This window comes from Rhodnius prolixus, unplaced genomic scaffold (assembly GCF_049639745.1).
Source record: "Rhodnius prolixus isolate KJV_2025 unplaced genomic scaffold, Rpr scaffold_3, whole genome shotgun sequence".
Classification (NCBI taxonomy): Eukaryota; Metazoa; Arthropoda; class Insecta; order Hemiptera; family Reduviidae; genus Rhodnius; species Rhodnius prolixus.
Genome location: NW_027411603.1, coordinates 10,936,831 through 10,958,323, shown reverse-complemented (window position 1 = coordinate 10,958,323; position 21,493 = coordinate 10,936,831). Strand labels below are relative to the sequence as shown.

Here is a 21,493-nt window from a genome sequence, read left to right as displayed (position 1 = left end):
CGGCTTCCCACACTCCTACCTCCGGAAATTCTAATACTAAACCAAGCCCTGGGCTGCTAAACCTAAATGGTAGTTTGGGCATAAATAGCAGACTCTTCTGTTCCTCCACCTTCCTTTTGGAGCGCACTATCTCTGGCTTTGTGGCCACGCCCACCAAAGTGAACCGCCTTCAGTAGCAGAAGTTCAAATCAGTGAAGGGCCTTTAGATAAAGAATAATATTGTTTCTCACGTTTCTCTTATCTACTTATATTTACGTGTACCTTCTTCAGTACACCATACTTTACTGATTATGAAAAACTTTCGTGTCTACTTTAAACTAAACAAAAATCTGTCGTAATCATTTAAAAAAATAATTAACTAACAAAAAAAGACAATTACTTTTATAAATGCTTGAATTCTCAATTTTAATTACTTCCTTAAGTAACTTACACGTCCACATACCAATTTCTTAATTTTGACGTTAATAACTTTTTCTTGGCTCTCCCTTCTAATAAAAACAAAAAAGAAATTATGCCATTTAGAGTAAGTTCCTGAAGATAGGCAACTATTTTTCGAATTGCCTCTTTGCTTTAGAAAAATAAATAGTTGTCTAGGTCGCCAAGGATTTTGCTTTTAGATTTTCTTGTGTGTATGTTAAAAATAATTAAATACTTACAAAGCCATTCTTTCGTGTTTCGTGTTCTTTTAGGAATAAATATGTTTGGTCAGTTCTCAGGAATCTACATATAAAAGTTTGAAAACACGTGTGGAAGGTTGTTCAACTTAAGTTAGGAAAGCGTGGCAAAGGGCGCTTTTGATGATACAGACCTGATCACAATCTTAGCAGATTCTTCTAACTACGGTCTCCAAGTTCAATAATAATTATTATTATTACTATTATTATTATTATTATTATTATTATTATTATTATTACCGTACACTCTTTTTATTGGTATTAAGATAATTTGTAATTTTTGAATTGTAATAATTTCTGCAAGAGAATATGTTCACAGCACATTTCTGCTTTAGTAACTGACTAGAAGTAAGTAAATAGATTGAAAATATTATTTTGTGTAAGCGTAAATAGAAAATACAGACTGCTGGTTTATAAATAAAGTCAATTTGTATGATAATTTAAGTAGGAATTATTTTGATATGGAATCAGATTAACTTTGAGTCTTGTATTTTATTTTATTAGTGGAGTTAGAAAAGAAGCGAAAGATGGCGGAAGATAGTGGAGCAGAAAAGAAACAGAAGAGAGAAGAAGTGAGTTAGTGCATAAGGTTGGATAGTGTAAGAGCTTGGGCGGTTACTGGTTGGTCCTGGATATATCCCGTACAAGACTCTTTGGGGGGCTGGCAGGCTGTTGGGTACATCCTGCAGGAGGAGTAGATGGGCTCAAGTAGTGATGCGACATGGCTCACACATAAACACAGGGATAATCCAGACAGTCTGTGAGATAGAGCACGGCTCATGCCAACTCCTTGTCCTCTTCTTCTTCTTCTGCTGGCGCTTCCATTTCCATCCAAGGATGTACACTAACCTAAAGAAGACTTGCAACACGCCTCTGCCTATCCCATTTTCTATTGCTTCACTTACTCTCTACTTCCAACTTTATCTCATTCTGTGACTCAATCACCCTTCTTCCTTCACTTCCCTCGCTCTTCTCTGTACTTTTAGAATTTCCAAGCCTATATCTCCTTGAAGTTCAATTCGCTTGCCTAGAATCATTCTCACACACAAAACTTTATATTCGCACTTTCAGTCGCTTTACTATTTTATCCAAGAGCTTGGAATATCTTCCGTCTTTCTGGCGCAAACAGTAAAACATCCAGCCTGGCTAAAAGAGCTTTTCCATTCATATTCTTTTCAAAATGTTCACAGCATCTGTGAGTGTTTGTGAATAATTTTTAGCTTGTAAGATTTATTCATATTTATCCCACTTTTAGATCCGTACTGTGATGGGGGAATTTTGACTACTCTATGTTTCTGACAGCAGTTTCATGCAAGTCCACCTCGTACGTCTTTGTCGCGGGATCTATATTTCCCTACGTTTTTGTGAGTGCAAGAGTTGATGAGGGAGGACGAACGCAGAGGGTAGCCTTGGGCAATTTAGGACAGCGCTGTCACCTACCTCAGCTACAATAACAGACTTGCAAGTGCAGACCAGTGTCCGATGATTAGACCAAGTGGGAGTAATGATTTTTATATTAATAATTATGAAATTTCAATATAACCTTCTAGTTTAACCTACTAGGTTAATGTATGGATATGGCTATTTCAAATAGAATGGAGAATAATAGAGCAAGACGAAAATCAACAAATAATATAATATGTAATCAGCTAGTAATAGTAAGATAAACAAACCTAGTAAATTACTAATGTGTTTATTACTAGCACAGTATGAGAATAATGAGACATCGTGTTTGTAACAAAACATTCATTACTAACGTAAATATGGCCTCATGTTGTGCTCGTATATTGATGATTAAGTATTACCACTTGTGCTGTGAACACAGTGTACAGCATGAATCTATTACAGTATGTGTATTTTACAAACGTAACAAGAAATAGTAACGATCGTTCAGCTGACCCTTAGATTTTCTCTTCCTTAGGAGCTTCTTACAGCTCACTGTCCGGTGATGGACAGTGTTGTCTGTAACGAGAGAACACTGCCCGGAGGCCGGCAGTGCACTGGAAAAAGCTCCGGGCGCTAATAACCTCAGCTGTTGATGCGCAAAAAAAAAAATCGTTAATTATATTATTGTAAGAACTTTCTGTTTGTAAAGGAGCAACAGAAGCCTCGATTTTTTTTATATCCGTTCCGGGTGCCTCTATCCCCGATACTGTACTTAATCTATACAAACGATTTGGTAAACTCTAGAGGAGGCACTGTGTTTTTAAGAATAGAAATAATAGTATGCCGTTGTATGAGAACGATGATGTCTTAATGGTTGTAACCAAAACGGAAGTAATACATAGTTAATTACTTTAAGCAATTATTGCTAAGATTTAAGGGACCATGTGTAATTCTAAAAATCTTAATGGCAGGAAGAAAGGTGATAGATTAGCTAGAGGTACTTAAAAGAGTTAAGAGTGAAAAATAGTAAGATACTGTAAATTATTTGAGTTTAATTAACGTTGTCACTTTCTCAGAAATACCCCATTCGAAAAAAAAATAGGTTCTGATAAGTTTTGGTTGAATTGCTGAATGGCTTAGATCATAGTTCTACAACCGGTGTAACTCATATTGTAGCCAAAAACCGAAACATCCGGTGTAAATTATCGATGTTTTAGATGTGATTTATGCCAGTTATGGACACTTAGTAATTTAGAACTAAATAGCATAGTTCACTTTGTCTATCTATGCCTTATTTTTTTAATTTAAAATACATTAATAAAAATATTCTTACGTAAAGTGATTTTTGGGATGATTTAAATGGTTTAAACAATTGAGAAGATCTATGGCATACATGAGCTAGTTTATAACGGCTGTTTCGCTGGGGCTACTGCAGTTGAAATTAATTAACATCATTTCCACGCGGAGATCCCGGGTTCGAATTCAGCTGCTGGCTCTTAGATTTTTTCTTCCTAGGAGCTTCTTACAGTTCTCACTGTCCGATGATGGACAGTGATATCTGTAACGAGAGAACACTGTCCGGTAGCCGGTAGTGCACTGAAAAAAGCTCCGGGCGCCAAAAACCTCAGATGTTGTCGCGCCTTTCATCATAAAAAGAAAATTAACAATGAAAAAGAACAATTTAAAAATAAAAAGTTTAACAAAATTAATTTTGTGCCAAATGTCAAGTCAAATTATTATAAATTTTAATTAAATGTGAATTATTTGGTGAGGAGATATATATATATGTAATAAAGAAATACTTAGCGTTAAAGTTGAAGTTTCCGTTTTGTAAGTCCTTGGTTTGGCCTCTCACTCTCACTCGCCCAACTACTATATAGGATACACAGACTGTTTTGGTAGGATGGCCATAAATCTAGACCGGCAGACAATGGTCTTCTATCGCATTATCTCAATCCGAGAATTAGGTATTAACTAAGGAGAACTGGCTAAAGGAGAACGCAAGACATTTAAAGTGAGATAGATAGATAGAGTATGGGAGGAGGGTTGGGCATACCCGATAACAATCCAACTTGGGACAATAATTATACATCTTAACTAAAACTTGGCAATGAGAATGAGGTAGAAGGGGCAGCGAGGGGAGGAGGGACTTACTTGTAAATTAGGAGGAATGTTCGCAGAGACCCCGGGTCTTGGCTGTTATATAAGGAGCAGAAGGAGGTGCTGCTACTAATATTAGTACAAGAGCCAGCCGAAGACACACTTTGCTCACAGAGACGGACATTAAATCAACGAATTAAACCCTAAGATGAGGAGGACATAGTACTGCAAGTAGAGAAGCAATGAGAGAGCAGTAGTGGAAGAGATCAGAGTGGGAGCGCAGTCTAGAACAGCTAGTCCAAACCCAATTCTCCATCCTGGGCTCCTTATTAGTTTGGGACGAACAGAGGAATCCCCCCTCCACATTTGCGAGATAAGAAGATTTTCATATTTGCTCTCTTCTCTAACCGTATTCTACTAGCCCTTCCGAACGCACACATTCACCATTCTGCCCCAGCATCACCTCTCCGCCCCTCAGTTTGCACTCATTAATATTTTAGTCAAAGGTAATTATGATTAGCGTTCATTTTCTGTTTTCAAAACATAGTCCCTCTCCCTTAAAAACCCAACATAACATACACCTCTTCATATTACGAGTTTCCTCACCTGTCTGAAATCTCTGAGCGAAATTGACTTCATTTTACCATCCTTTTTATTACAACATTAATTCATTTTAATTCAAAGAAATATCTGAAACAATTCCTCAGTGTAGTTTTATTAAAAGGCATATTTTGCTTGGCGACTCAATAGATCTATTTTGCCCTAATGTTGCGAGGAGTTAGCACCCAACTCAATGCACCCCATCTAGTGGAACAGTTCATTCAGGTTCTTTTAGAGAAGTACTAGTTAGGGATCACCATTTCCCTGGTGCAAACTCATTCATCCCCTCTAATGTTGTCCCTTAAATTGTTGAATTAGCTCCCCTAAATTGAAGACCGAGTGTTCTAGTTAGATAGGGATGATCAACTCAGAAACACAGAAACAACACAGAAACACCTAATAACTAACCAGGCACTCCAGGAGAATTAAGGAGATAAGGATCTAGAAGAAAATAAACCGTACACTGAGGGAAAGACCAAAAATAAGCTTTTACGGGCTATTAGGAGGAAGGCCAGCATTAGGGATTTTTAATAACATCTAGTGCGGCGATAGAAGGGTTTGAGGACTGAACGGCCTCCACGATCTAAAGGAAAGTGAAATTATAACCTTGACTTAAGACAGTAACCCAATTGATTGAGAGGAAGTGCAAAAGTAAAGTGTAAATAGTCAGATTATTCCAAATTCAAATAAAATTTACTGTAGTTTTCTTAAAAGCGAAATTTACGATCGAAAGTCACGCTATTAAAAAAAACTATAGTAGAAGTGTTTTTTAAAAACCATTTATCCAATTAATAACACCGCCAGCCAATTGGTATCGTTGCTAATAAATAACAAATCATGTGTTTTTGCCTCCCTGGAAAACAACAATAGGGTTGAAGTTTGCAAAATAAAACTGTGTGTACACTGGGACAGAAGTTTGGCTGCCATCAATTAAAAATGAGTGTCAACTTGTTTGAGAAATGTTGGCGAGTTATAGATGGCTAGAGGTGGAGTTATAGTAAAACAGAGGGACGTGTAAAAACTTGTTTATCTGGGATATCCCTAAATGTTGGACGGCTTGTTTGTGCCTGCACATTCCGGGGGAAGGAGGGTCCGAGGATGATGTCCGCCAGTGGTAAGAGAGCAAATTAAAAAGCTGTAGTTGGATTGGCTCCGGTATTTTACCTCCCGTTCTCTGAACATGTCTAGCTATTGTGAGTGTGTGAGTAAGCCCGTCACAATGGCTGTACAGGAGATTTATTGCGCGTAAACAATATTGAAAAATGTGCACCATCCCTCTAACATCATTGCAGCCAATCGAAGCAATTTTAGAGTGTAAATTTCAACTGAATACTTCAAACTAACTACATTTCCAAAGCACTTTGCTCCTCCCAATAAAAATAAATAAAAATAATAATAATAAAGTTACTGGTTTCAAAATTTTCTCTGTTTTTCCAAGTTTACAATAACGTAGATAAACAATGGTATGAATTAAAGGGAAAAATTTTACAACAAAGACTATATTACAAGAAATTTACCGAGTATAAAAAAGGAAAAAAGGGTATGCAGGAAGCAGGAAGCAGTGTCTCAGCCCAGAAATCACACACTCCTTAGACTGAAATTATTCTTTTCTTCTTTTGTTCAAAGATCATGGTTAGAGAAGAAAAAAGCATCCATCAACAAGCTGTCTTTCCTATAAACGATTTTGTGGGAGAGGTTTTTACCCTTCATTTGCTTCTCGAGCTGATTGGGTGAACGATTTTAAGAAAAAATGTGTGAACAGTTTATCATCGTATAGTTACCTTGTTACAATCAAATACCTCATTATTTTTATGACACTTCCTTGTTTCTGTGTAATTTTGAGTTTGCTGACCCAAGGGCGAACATATCTTGTGACAGTTATTTGTCTTCAGTCAATGTGTATCAACTAATGGTACAGTTCAACCCTTTGCCGGACTATCATGCTATGTAGTGCTATCTCCCTGTAAGAAATGCTCAACATGTTGCCAGCATGTCATACTTTTCTTCAAGGAGAATGATAGTAATTTTTCCCTGTTCAGCTAGTTCCAATCAATTAACATTTTATTCCTATTATTTTCAGGTGATGCAAAGAAGTTCTACTGGTGAAAAGTGAACTGAAAATTTGACCAGGTCGAATGATTCTTTTTGAGATAGAAGGGTAAGTAATATTATTCTTACGCAAGTAATCGAGTAAACAAAAAAGAATTATGAAAAAAAAAATATAATTTCAAAGTCATTTATTTTAAAAGGAAAAAAAAATTCAAATGTAAATCCCATTTATGTTTTCATTCTTTATTATTCAGTGACGTCTATCAGCTGACTAGTTCGCATTACGGCTGAGATAAACTGAGCAGTTAATTTTTATTGTGCCCCGTTAGAGACGGATTTACATAAGGTATAATCTGTTAGTTTATGATTATTGCCTTTCAAGAGTTAAGCCAGGGGCGTAACTAAGTTAAGTGTCACAGTGGGGGTTCCTAATAAATTGTTTGATCACCCACTCTAGAATTATTTGCTTTTATTAGATTTGTTTATTTCTCTGTTTCCAAATTAACCGAAATTGAACAATAGTTGGATTACACTTTTTCTAATAACTTTGAACTCACTCGTACAAATGTACACTGCAAGAAAAGAAAAAGGAAGACTTCAAGAAAGCACCTCAATACGTTGAGCTAATTGCTGATCTTAACACTATCTAAGAAACTAAATCGCGAGGCCTCTTTATTTTTTTTTTTTTTTAATCGCCTGAAAGATTGTTTTTTACTCTCCAAGGCACTGATCAATTTAATTCAACTATGAATTATAATTGTCATTTAAATAAATTTCACCAGTAAGCGTACATAAATGCGTAAATCCACGTGTAAATGACGTGTTTGTATGTGTGGGCACAAAATCATGTGCATCGATATAGCAACACAATTAACCCATTGAGAATAGAGCACTCGTAAATGGTAATCAGACTGACTATGCCATCAAATTCACACCATGTGTAACTATTGTAACTCCTGCATTATTGCACCTAGATGATTGCACTGAGAGTGAAACTGTAACCGTACAATACACATAAATACCATTTCATACTTCAGACTTGATGAGGACAAATTTTGCAGCATTTTATTTTTTAATACTTAGTTTATCTTATTATTGAAATAATATACAGTAAAAGCTCTTTATTCTCTGGGTATATGTTCCATAAATATGCCGCGAATACAGAAACCGTGAATACGGAATGGTAATTTATATGGGATTATAGGGGATACGTTCCTAGCTGACAAAATAAAAAAAAAACTAATATAAAAAAAAAATCAATTTAATTGAAGTTTTTGAAAATTTTGATTAATTATCTTAAGGCTTAGGCAATGGTTTGAAGAATTTTGTAATTTTCTCTTGCTTGGCAGTTTTTAAAAGCTTTTGTTTGCAGTCAAAGTTTGAACTTGCCACTACAACTACCATCAGGTTCTTTAAAATGAGCGTAAAGATACTTTGCCTTTTCCCGGACCATTGGACCACTCAGGGGCACCCTTTTTTTGGATGCGGTCTTCGATCCATAATGACAACGCCACTTCCATTTTTTCTATTGCTGGATCACGAACAATGCTTTCATTCTGTGCGTTTACATTCTCAAAAACACCGATCGCGGCGAAGGCGGCTTATGTCAAAGTCCTCGGCGATATCATTTAACAACATACTTTAGGCAAAGTTGTAATACTAAGATCTATTTACTTTTTTTATTAGTCCATTTGACGGCATTTACAAAGGATATTGGGTTGGATACCTATTGGAATCCTTTTATTATCATAGTGTACTTCCGCGAATATAGGAATTGGGTCGCATTTTTTTAATCCGCGAATAGTGAAAACGCGAATGAAGGAAGCGCGAATAAGGAGCTTTTACTGTAATGTAATAAAATGCTTTAGGCAAGCATTTTATCCATAATTATGTTACTGAATATGTGATTAACATTAAGTAATGTGCAAATGGACAGATTCAACCAATTATACACACTGTACATTTTAGCAGATAATAGAGGAGGTAACAAAAAAAAAACACTTTTCACGGAAGAGGATATGCCCAAATTTTCGGAAGGAGTCAACATTTGAGTGGTTTTTTTGTACAGTGCAATGAAACGGCACTTTAGAGTGAAGCTTCCTTCAAATTATCTTAAAATAAATTGGCTTAGAGACGATTTAAACAGAAGTTGAATTGAAACTAGCCACTTTTGATTATGGAAATTTAATCGCCTTTCTTGTGATTTAAACTTTGAGCTTTTCGCGATTTTCATTTTCAATTAAGGCTTTACATAAACTATTTTCTGAAAATTACTTTTTTCTGTAAAGTTGGCAAACATATTTTTTAGTTACCTAGTGAAGTAAATATATCCATAACTTGATACGACCGCCATATTCCCTTGTTAGGAGTAAGAGAAGCTACTATCTTACTTTCTACATGCCAAAAGTACAGGACTAAAAGACAGTATTATATTGTTATTTGAGTTATAAAATAAGTTGTAATTAAAAACAAATTTGTTAACAGTATTATAATAACAAGAGGAAGAAAAAATATTAGAGTGAAAGTAGAAATAAGAATATATTGCAACTATCTTAGAAACTGAAAGAGGTGCCCTGGTTGATAGGGGGGTCAGTTCGTTCTAGATGGATATTTATTCTGTGTAATAATAAGAAAACAGTGTACTAACCGGAGTGACAACATGTTGGAGTAAAGAGAAGAAGGGTATGTACGATATGTGAGGGAGGAGGCGGTATATCCCTCCGCAGCAGAGTCTCATATTGGACACGTATCTCTCTCTCGGGGGGTCACCAGCCAAATACCGCCACTAATGTCTTCTTGCTAGCCTCCACTATGTCCACTGTAACAAGAATGGAGCTTTCCACGAAAAACTTGGGCTCAATAACAATTGTGTTTATAAGAAAGAAGGAAATTAACTACTAAAGTATTATTATTTTGAGAAATTTCCTAAAAGTTATTTATTTTACAAAAGGCAGTTTATTGGTTTTGGTCAACAGGACGTAGAAGTTCAACAATTGATTTTTATATGTGAGTTGAAATTGAGACAATAAGTTCGCCGGCGCTAATGGCCAAGAAGTCGTTGCGCCAAATAATAATATTAGTGAGGCATACATATCTATCTGTGTGTGGATAAGGCTCCGGCTGACAGAACGCGATTTCTTTCAGAGGTCAGCGAGCTCTGGCTAAGGTGGAAAGGAGAAATAATCATATTTCTCAGTATTGCATCTTCCTAGTATTCACCCAACAGGAATTCAGGGATTTAATGCCTTGAGCGCTGCCTGATTATCCGAGAAATTGGTTCTTGTTTGAATTAACTACGAATATAGAAAACTCTTCACCTTTAAAAGCAACATCCATTTCTTCTTTAATGTTCACAGCTAGATCTTGCTAGAAACATGATCATTTAACTATGAAGGGTTTCATGGGACGTATTTATCACGTTTACCCAGTGCAATAGAATCCCCAAACAATTGGCATGATTCAAAGGACTCCATAAAGAGTAGAATGTCCTCAAACAGCAATTTATGGAACTTGCCTCAATGTGAAAAATATCTCGTAATTATTAGTCTTCCTACCGCAAGACCATGATGATTTGATTCCCAGACTAGGCCTTGGCTTATGGAATACCATCGGTTAATATGAAAACTTCATTGTAAAGTGCTTTTGCTAGTCGCTTTCGACCATTATGGCTAACTTGCTAACTGGACTTAAAGACCGCCTGAAAAGATAATCATTACTGTACTTAACTTATCTTCTATCTTTTCCACCTTTAAAGACCCAAATGTTAATGTTTTTTCTCACATTCTGGCCATTTTCTTGTGCCTTTTAACTCGTGAGTGCAACAAGTTTATGTATGTGCAGCCAATTAAATCAGGTCTCTGCCCCTTTGGAAAACTTCCCGTATGTCTTCCCTCTACATTAACCTGCGTCGCCTTTCTTGATGAATGGGATCCTGCTCACCAGTTTACTCTACAAATCTTCTTCCTCCTTCACGGGAAATGCTAACGGCTCTTTTTCAACCTCATTTACGGAAAATGGAAGTTCAATAAATGGCTTCATTTGAATTGAAATCTTTTTGTTCAATTTTAGTCTTCCAAATTATCCATTAACTGCAATTATAATTTTGTTTCAAGCATACATTCTAATGTTATAGTAGTAAGGGTTATTATTTAATAGAAACAGTATCATTGGTTAATTAAATATACTTACACGCCTAAAATATTGATATTATCTACTAAGTTAGTTTAATTAATTAAATGATATAATTATGTATATTACTATGATGTAACTATTGTGCGTCATAGAAATTTTGATTAAAATACTAAGCTTTGGTCTCTGTTGCGCCATCATAACTAAATGGAATAATTAAATTTTAACTTATTGTAAGTAGTTTTATAAGCAAAGTGCATTAGTTTTTACACTATTCAGTCTGAATGGAATGAAGAAATGTTAAAATCAATAATAAAAATGTTCAGGAAATTTTATAGCTAGAACTATTTATTTCGGGGCTGGGGTCTTAAGAAAACAGTACAAATATTTGTATTCTTCATTTTTTTGAGTAATTTTTTTTTTTTTTTTTTTTTTTTTGGCGCATCGACTGCCCCTAATCATTTTAATCCTCTCTCATCTTTTATCCACTCGAGCTGGGAATTTTTTTGGGTAATTAACATTTGTAATGTTTTTTTCTATACTTGAACACAAAAAATTTGGGATATAGTTCAAAAGTTTAGAAATATTTAGGACCTTTAATTAATGTAAGTTGTCAGTGTTCCTGTGGCCATGTTCGTTAACGCAAGGAAATCAATCAGCTTCTCCCCAAACTGTCTGTCAGTGGAGCAATTTACCAGGAAAAAAGGTCCTTAGCTCTGAACTCTTTGCCATGTTCACCATTAAAATTGTAGAATGAATTACCTTTAAAGTACCTAAAGGAGTCAGTTTTGATACTAAAAATAAAGAAGTTCTTGTTTATCGACCGCACAATGATCTCAAGAACTTTCTAGACTGATGTCAGTCTTATTTAATAAATATTGTGATGAATGATGCTGTTAACTGCAATAAACTATAAAATTGCTTTCCCTGAGAGGAATTGCTTGCGTAATTATGGGAATTTCATCTTGAAAAGCCACAAAATTAATATTTCCAATAAAATTAATCATTTTGGAGCCTCTTTTTCCTCCACAATTGTTTTTAGAATAGCAGAAAAATATTTTTGCCGTTAATTTACTTATGCTTATCAAGTCCGATCAAGTTTGGGAGGAGTTATTTTGAAGTTTGACTGATGTAAAATTGATATTCACCCCGCCTACAGCCTACTCAGATCGAAACCATGATACTAGTACTGGTTGACTAACTTTTCAACGCTTCGTCCGTCGTGTATCTTTATTCAAAGAAATAAAAGAACTCGTATCTACAGTTGCACCGCAGAGAACAGCTGATTCTCTAAAAAATGTTTGCTATTTTGTTTATTATTATTAAAAATGTTTAAAAAAAAAATAACGTGTTTTATTTTACAGGCTAAGGCGAAAAGTTCTACTAAAAGCCCAAAAGGATGTAACCACAGTTATCAGTGAACAAGAAAGGATGGTTTTATCTATAGAAATGAGTCCAGACGTGAGTGAGTAAAGAAGAGAACTGAGTTAAATAAACCAGGGTGAAGAATGGTAGCCGACTCTACTCGTCAGTCCGAGGATAAGGTCAGGTGATATATATTTATGTATATGCTCCCGGTCGTCTATTTACCAGAAATCTCGTGAGTGCCACTCATCAATCAAGACCTGGTCCGTCTTCACAGTCCAAACCTCCTGAGAAGATACCTCACTCTAACTACCTCTCTCCCTGGCTGACCACGCTCAACTTGTCTCTCTCTCTATCGCGCAGCCCTCCCTCTTTCCGTGGAAATACTTACACTTTGACTCCTACACTTCTCTGCACCTATGTTATCCGTCATTATCCATCTACCTTCACCTTCTGTCATATTTATCTTTCCGCTTCTTATTTCTACTATTCTACCATTTTACCTTCAACCAACCCATTGACACAACCCCCATAACCTTTCGACCCAAATACATAAACCATTATTTTTATTATCCTATACTATAAAGGATTCCAGATTTTGTAATATACTTTAAAGAAGAAGAATATACCGCAATTTGTTTGATTCTTTTTGTCACAATAACTAATTTCTAGTGAAGCTACTTGGAGGATGTTGCCTATACAGATTTTAAGAAATCTTTATTAGATCGGGTGTCTCATTCTTTTCTAGTAGGCGTTTGTTATTATCCTTGCTAATGTAGCTGGCTGACCATCTTCTTGATAAGAAGCGAAGAGTATAAACTAGAGCACAGATAATTCCCGATGGTTTGTTTCGGTGTTAAGAGTCACTGTTGCGCATTTCAGTCATAATCGTTCTTATTTCATTTTCATGAAGCTTTCGGCAATATCATCTTGAAGATACAGGCGAAGAAACCTGTATAGTCCATAGATCGAAACTTGGCAAAAATAAAATAAAGTTTATGACTAGAATTGGCAATAAATTTTTTTTCGACTAATGAATCAGTTACTAAAAAAAGATGAACAATATTCATAAATGATTTTAACTTAAAAACATAAGACACTGATATTCTTGTATTCGTCGATAACTTGAATTATTCCATAAGGTTTTTTTCTTGCCCGATTTTTGGTCAATTAAAATATAAATGCAAAATTGTACTTTGATAATGGCATGGTCTATTTTTCTTAGTGACGCCAGAAAAAAAAAGATTTTATTTGATTACACAGTTCTGTTTTGCATATAAATACTTTGTAAATAAGATTAATTAAGCCTTACAGGTGAAAAACAAGTTTATTACGTTATTCCCTTAGGGAACTTGTGCACTATGGACATAAATGTTTCTCGGAAATTTATAGTATCTTCTATCCAGTAGGTACTGGATCATTGTAGCATGTTTTATTAAAGAAAGAGCAATGAGATGGCGAGAGCGAACTAATACAGAAAATGTATTGCAACTGGGTCATCTAGGTACACCAGGGCAAAGTGAGAAGAAGAAGAAGAAGAAGATGGTGAATATAGGAGACTACGCCAGATAATAAACAGTGTTGGTCATATCGCAGTACTGTAAAGGGTAATGAGATCTAAAGAGTGACAAACGTACCGCATAAATACAGAATAGTGGGTCGCAAGGGTGTCTTAAAACCCTGAATCCCCTCCTGTAGTCCCTTTACCTTATCACAAAACACTATTACCTATTTCGTACAATGAGAAGCGCCCTCTCTCCTAAGTTTGGCGCAGGAGAAGAGGACAGTCATTGGATATTAGATAGTGTATTATATATCACTAGGTACACTGTTCCCCGGCCGGCTAACGAATACAGATGAGTCCAGTAAATGGACATTCCTTGCTTTGTGCAATGCACTACTGAATATTTGCTGTTAACGTTCAACTAGATACGGATATCTAGATAGAAAGGTTGGTTTCCAGGTTTTAACAAACAGCTTGGGAAACTTGGGATTTCAACTAAGAGGATAATGTTACGTTGAAACCATAAACGATTTCGTCCTTTAATTAGCGCCAAAGTGAAATTCAAAATGTAGTAATTATTGTTCAAAACACACAGACAATGGCGCGCACATTACCGCCGGAAATTAAGTCAGCTAAAATGGATGTTATTCATTGCAGATGTTGGCAACAGATGTACACGATGAGCATTTCCTTCTCTCTCATCGCACTTCCGTTTCCACCCAAAACCTCGCTCACTCTTATATATATATATATATATATAAAATACTGTACATAGAAGTTACAATTTTACAATTACAATTTTGCCGATATGTCGCAGCACGCACATTTCTGCACCTCTGGTCCGTGCTAACTAGGTGTACAGACATTTAAATTTTATTCGGTCGTGTGTGCAACGCAATACCTTTATGCCATCGCAGACCCCTCCCAACAACACCTTCGCCCTTAAACTGCTTCCCCGAACATACTGTGCTGAAGTCGTTATAGTTACATTGTGTGCATAAAATGTAAAACCATAATATTCATATGGTTCAAGGTAATAAAAAGGTTTTCGGGCAAAAGTTTATTTCTGTGTATTTTTAAAGCTAATTCACTTAGAAGAAAAATAAAACAGCAGGCATGTAATATATAAATGATATGTGTCATATAATATGATTATGGACTATGTATTGTTTTTGCTTTCTTTCTTTCTATTGTTTTTTGTAGGTATTTTCCTAGACAAATACGATGATTGGTCAGGAAATTTTGTTGGTGTAGCAACATCAGATAACAGAAGTATTTGCCTTGATTTTTTATTAAAAAAAAAAAAAGAAACACTTCGGACCTGGGGTACGATTTTTACTTGCAGAAATCAATAATCCATGTGACTTTACATGGTTAAAAATTGCCTCTACAGATGGCATTTGATGTCTTCGGTTCTGTTCTTGCGAGGATGAGGATGCTGTCTTATAGCTAGTTATACCAGTTGTCTTATAGTTGGTTTTGATGCTTTTTCATTACGTAGATAAGGGATGTCCTTTACTACCACTTCAATTTAAAAAAGAGATACTATAAACTAAACGTTTAACACAACCACAGTTACCGGTAACAACTTACTTTAAGTAACAAACAGCCTTTAAAAAAATTTCTAATATTGGTGGTTTTATGTTGCTTTTAGTGCATTTATATCCCTGCACAAATATACATATAAGTGCAAGCAGTAAACATACACTATAATCAAAATGTTTTCACTGCTCCAATTTTTCTATTTGAAATAAATATCTGACGTCTGCTCTGTTCGGTAGGAGTTAGTTGTGAACAATCATGAATGCTGTTTAAAGTGGATTTTAGTTAATTATAAATAAATTGTTAATTTCTACTTTACCGGCGATGTGTAGTTTGTACTACTTAGGGGGGTGAGAATGAAAAGTATGAACGGTGAATTGTAGAAGATATGAGGGATATCTTGGCCTAGGAGGGTGGTATTTCCATTTAGGAGTCTACCTATAGCGAGCGCTCTGTACAATAAGGGAAGCAGCAAAGCCTCCAGTTGAGCTATACACAGCAGACAAAGAGAGAGAATATTCAAGGAGCAAGAGGGAGCACAGAGGACGAATGATGGCCACAATTATCCGTTTGCAGAGGTAACAGAAAGCCCACTCACCTCGCCTGAATTTTAATCTGCGGCCACGACCAGAGTACACTCAGACATAGTTCCTCTATGTGGAAAAACAAACTTTACGATATTAAACCCATGTATTGTATTAGAATTTGCCGCCGTAGGAATTAGGCCTTATACCTCCAGAGGGGTGGCGACGAAGGTGTACCTTCAACCTTCTAAAACATTTCCCTTGCACCCTGAACATCCAGGCATAGAAGGAAAACAGAAATACACCATCACCATCCTTATCTTTCTCTTTATTATTACTTACCGCCCCCAGCCGACTATTCTAACAATTTCTGCCCCCGCCTACATTGTCTCCCATGCTTTTCCCACTCGTCCTAATACTGCGGATCTATATCTTTTCTTTGTTTTTTTTTATCTCTTTTTTTTTTTAACATTCTCATCTTCCCTTCCTAGATTAGTTCAAATTTTCTCTGCTCCAGGGTAAAAACTAGCTTACATTTTTCACGGCTTTTCCAACAACTGTTTAAGAGCTGGCTGACTGCTACTTCTTCATGAATACAATGACGCTGAACACAGATATAATATCACTCTTTCTTTAATCTAGAAAACTCGGTTGTTATATTGTATTTTCCTTTTTTTTTTTATTGCAAACAATGCTACACTATTTTCTGGTTTTGAGCGAAATAGTGGATGTTTTAGTTAAAAGTCTCATCTGTTTAATTCAGCATTAAGTGAAAATTACAGCAGCATTGTTAAGACACTCTGCTACTGTTTTGTTAAAATTGAGAAGTATAACTCATTGCACTTATTAAGTGTGATTAATTCCTTACCATTTCTATTTATCTCTCTATATATTTTTTGAAAATGTTATTATTATTTTATTTATTTTGGAAATGAACTTATTAGAAATATTTTTAATTAAGAATGATCTAACTTTGGTTTTATGTGGTATGTAACGTTATGATTTTGTGTTTATTTTAATTTTATTGTTGACTGTATTTTATTCAATGAGTTGATGTTATTTCTTCCTCTAGTTTTTTCATTTTTACTTCACTTTTGCCCAAAAGTTACATAACTCTTGTAACGGATGTAATCCTACCCATAATGGTTTTTCTTTTATATTGATTGTATTTCATTAGTTGCATAAACAATTGTATTTCATTAGTTGCATAAACATTACGGTTACTCAAGATTTTTTACAGTGAACGATTACTGTGGTAACCTTCCAATAGAGTAGCAATGTTTAGCCCCACAACCCAAGGGAAAAAAATTCCTCATCTGTTGGTGGTGCGCGTACGAACTAAGCGAGCGTTTAATTTCTGACCGGTCGATGCAAATGTACAATCTTCTAAAAATCTTCTTTTTTTTTTGTCCTCAGCTGACTTCAAAAGGTATATTTACGGTGTAAAATCTGTGTTGAAAATTTGTATACGATCGCAAAACTTGCTTTTTCTTATTGGAATGAGAGAAAGTAAAATTGAGGTTGATATTTTGTCAGGAGGGAGATGCCAGTAAACATGACAAGGGGCCTGATATACAGTGCTCTTTAGCAGCGAGCTCTATACAACCGGTTGACTAAATGAAAAGTGGTTGTTGAAAGTGGTTACATCGAGAGAGAGGTGATAGAGAGGGGGAAGGGATAAGAGAACAGCTGAAGATAAAGAGATGAGCCGGGGTACAGAGCTGGCCTACCTATTGACATCCGGCCTGCTCCTATGGGCATATCTACTTTATGGGCCACCTGTTGATGCACTGCCGCCTCCTCCCACAGGCAGAGTGTAGCAAGCAGTCAGCCTGCCGCCTCATCCTCCGCCGTTTACTCTCTGGTCTGCCAGTCTACCTCTTTTTTTCCCACAGTTCTCTCTTTCCAGTGGAGTGACTGCAGCAAGCCGAGTACCACCCGTCCTTCGAGCGGCCCTAACTGCCTGAATCAAGTGTAAACTGTCACTCCTATCAACTCCAAATACCGCCCGCTCTACACCATCTCTCTTCCTTGCACACTAACACCCTCGCGCTCTCTCTTCAATTTACCTCACACCTTTTTCTATAGTTTTTTTTTTTTTTTTTGTTACTCCTTTACGCTGGGATTTAGCTCGCAATGTAACGTTCAGCAGTGTTGCAACACTAAGCAAGACACCTGTGGCTTCTCACTGTTTGCCTATCTTCCTCACAGTTTATCTTCATCCATGGTCATTCCATTCTGAGACCAGTTATTAACACGTTATTCCTTATGCAAGTTCGTGTTCCATATTTTCTTCTTTTATTAAAAAAATTTTTCAAGTCCAATAAGTAGTAAAGTAATCGCCTATTTTTCCAGGCGGGGCTTTACGTCCAACTACCAATTAGGTATCGTAGACGGAGGCGACTAGCAAACATACTTTACTGTAATTTCTTTTATTAACCATTAAATAAAATCCAAGGCCTAAGACCGGGAATCGAACCCAGTACCACAATGCATACTAGCTTTGCAGGTCACGCCTCTAACCGCTCGGCTACCGTGGCGCCTAGTCCAATAATTTATTTATATTTATTTTTATTCTAATTCAAAACCTGAAATAGTTCTGGTCAGATAACTTTAACGTAACCACTACCCGTCTTTGCTATAAGTGGTGGGTCAACTTCCTTTCTATCCATGTGTGGACGACGTACCATAGCAGCAGTAAGATAAACAGGGATTTAGCTGCAATATAGCATTCCTTAGTATCTCCGTTATGATACAAAGTTGTACTATTTGTGAGGTTGCACACTGTTGACGTTATAATTAAGTAGCGCCATGGCGGTTTGATGCCACTGCCGTCTTAATTAAGTTTTGATTATATAGTTGTACACTTAGTTATTTGTGTCTGTTCTGTAATTAATTGAGTTAAGCTTCTTGACTATGTGTTGGATCTCTTCCAGTCAACTTGAACTAAGAGTTGGGTGCCTTACCCTTAGGCTATGCAGCCAGATACCTTAACCCAAGCCAAAGCTACTAGTTTGTTGTCAACCCTCTGGTAGATCCAGATTTCTCCTATTTCTCTTTATCCAGAAATCGTTTTGATCACAAACCCACATTTATAGCGTTAATAGAATCACCTACTAACTTATATATCGGCGTTTCCAGAATAATCCCTACCACAACCCTCTTCAATTATCCCTCTGCGGGCCAACTCCTCTTCACTCTCTTTTTCTCCTCTCTCTGGATTCCAACGATTAACGCTCCGGTCATCCTTCAAACTGCGTACGCCTCTTGTACCCATATCTCTGCCTTCTATAAGGAACCTCCTTCAGTAATCCATTTCAACTGCCCTTCACTATAGAGCCAGTTTCTTAGTTGTGGCCCACGTTTCTACGCCGTTATTCAAAAAACTATCTACTAGGGAATAAAATATTCTTTTCTATTCTGACTAGAAATTGTTCTGTTGCAGAGAACCGAGTGGAACATTGTCACTACACTAACCTGGTCACATTGGATTTTCTTCATAAAGGCGTATCTTCGATCAGTTCGTCAAGCAGAGTACCAAGCATTTAAAGGTATCGACTTTCCTATTCATCATTCGTATCCAAATCGTTCTGTTCATCTGTACCGACCACCAAATAAATACTAAGGTAACTTGAAGTTTCTGTTGATCCCCCATCATATTCTTTCAGTCTCTTCATTACAAACAAAAATCATTTTTACGAAACTAAATAAAGTCCTCAAAACACATTTTTCCTGAAAAGAAATGTCAGACTTTGAAACAATTACAATTTTTTCTGCTTCAGAAATAAGAAAAAGAAATTGTTGTATTCCGACGAAAAATTGCCAAATAAACGTGTAATTGGTAAGAATATCGGAAGAAACAAGAGATTGCAAACAAAACAGTAGTTGATGGCATGAAAACATAACGAGCTGAAGGATGTATGCCTTGGCTTGAAGCTGTAAGGCAAACTTCACAAGAGTTACCAACGGAATTGGCTTTATCTCTTTTCATTTTACTCTTCTCTTTTTATAACAAACAGTTTTTTGACTTGATATCTAAACAGGCCTTCTTATTCTATAAATTATTCAACTATTGCCATGTTCCATTTCCGCGTCTAACAAAAGATGAATGAAACAATAGTAGCAGTCAAATAACTACAGTGAAGAGCTCACCTGAACAGTTGAAGCACTAAAAGATAATATCTTTTTTATTCAATATCTTCCAGAGAATAAACAAATATAACTACAGATTGAGGTTCTAATCTTACAACAATAGGCGTTTTTATTATCTTACTTTGCGAGTCAGCGGGTGTTTTCTAGAAAGATAAGAAAGGAAAATTAAATTATAAGTTCCATTCGTGAAAATTCACGTCCATCTCAAACTGTTAGGATGTTAGACACCGATATGCTTTTTTAAAAAAACAGCTATTCTTTCTCTGTTTTAAAGGAGTGTAGTTCTATGTTGTTAGAAAATATAACATTTTGCCATATAGTTTTTACAAGTGATGAAAAGTTCTTTCCCTATGCTTGTGGATTTTCTTAGGAGTTCCTTTCTTAATTATTAAGTTGTCTTTTGTTCTCTTGTCTTTTGTTTTATGTTTCCTCTTTTTTACGTATTGTTATTATAGTTGATGTCATGGAAAAGTCATATAATTTTATTACAATTTCTAATCTTTTATCATGGTAGTGTGCCCCTTATTCATGAGCTTTGGTTTGATTTATAGATGATTTGTGAGGTGTATACACTGTTGCAGTGGTAATAAGGTGACCCTAAATTGAGCACTATTAACTTAATTAAGTTATGATTTAGATAGTTGCCAATGTTTAGTTTGTCCTGTAAATAATCTAATTATGTTCCTAGACCTTCAATTAATTTTGTCCATAGTTCTATGAACCAAATGTGTGTTGTGACATCAAGTTCTAAGTCTGATTTCTTATCTGTTATTCAGATTCACGCATTCTGCTTCATTCTTTTCTCTGAATACTGCGACGTCTATCTGTCTAGTGAAGGTAAAATGCAGTCGTGGCCATTTCTTTCATATATTACGTAGATTATTCGGTTTACTTATGATTGTGTTCTATGATTTTTAGTGAAATCCAGATGAGAATATTTCCTTACAAAACTTTGAATGACTGAGTGAAAATGGTTTTCAATTTGGGTACCTTAAATAATAGACCATCTTTATATATTAACTAGGAAATTATTACATGCACTCAAACCTGTTGAATACTCAAATCTAATAAATAGCTAACTTCGTTTACTATTTCGTTGTTGTATCCAGCTGCGATTAATTTATTGGAACTAATAAAACAATAGCAGAGTAACTGAGAAATTAAATAATAATTCATTTGGAAAATTGTATGAAATTGTGGATAATAGTAAGTAGAGCTCAAACTCTTCTTAGCTTCATGATCGCATGTATTGTTCAGATATATATCTTAAATATATTATAAAATGAAATATATTAAATATACCTTATATCAGAAATAAAATTATGAAATAAGGATTATGCGAAAAGACGATGGCGAGCCAGACGCGAAATAATTAGAAACTTTATATTAAAACCTTTCTGAAAGTGAAATCATCTTAGGAAGTGATTGAAAAAAAATAGGCTAAGATGTGATGTCAGCACTTACTTTAT

The 21,493-nt window shown here is 35.7% G+C and overlaps 1 protein-coding gene across 37 annotated transcripts in view; it reads left to right on the top strand.

The window, feature by feature from the left end:
- LOC141453191 (uncharacterized) overlaps nt 1–21,493 on the top strand; it is a 194,266-nt gene that overhangs the window by 130,083 nt on the left and 42,690 nt on the right. For 30 of the 37 annotated variants that reach the window (XR_012457831.1, XR_012457830.1, XR_012457827.1 and 27 more), the window contains 3 exons: nt 6,841–6,918; nt 12,302–12,481; nt 19,318–19,423. The gene's annotated coding sequence lies outside the window, so the exon portion shown is untranslated. Of the gene's footprint in view, nt 1–6,840; nt 6,919–12,301; nt 12,487–19,317; nt 19,499–21,493 lie in introns of all 37 variants that reach the window. The other 7 variants (XM_074126048.1, XM_074126057.1, XM_074126066.1 and 4 more) reach the window with 3 other exon arrangements.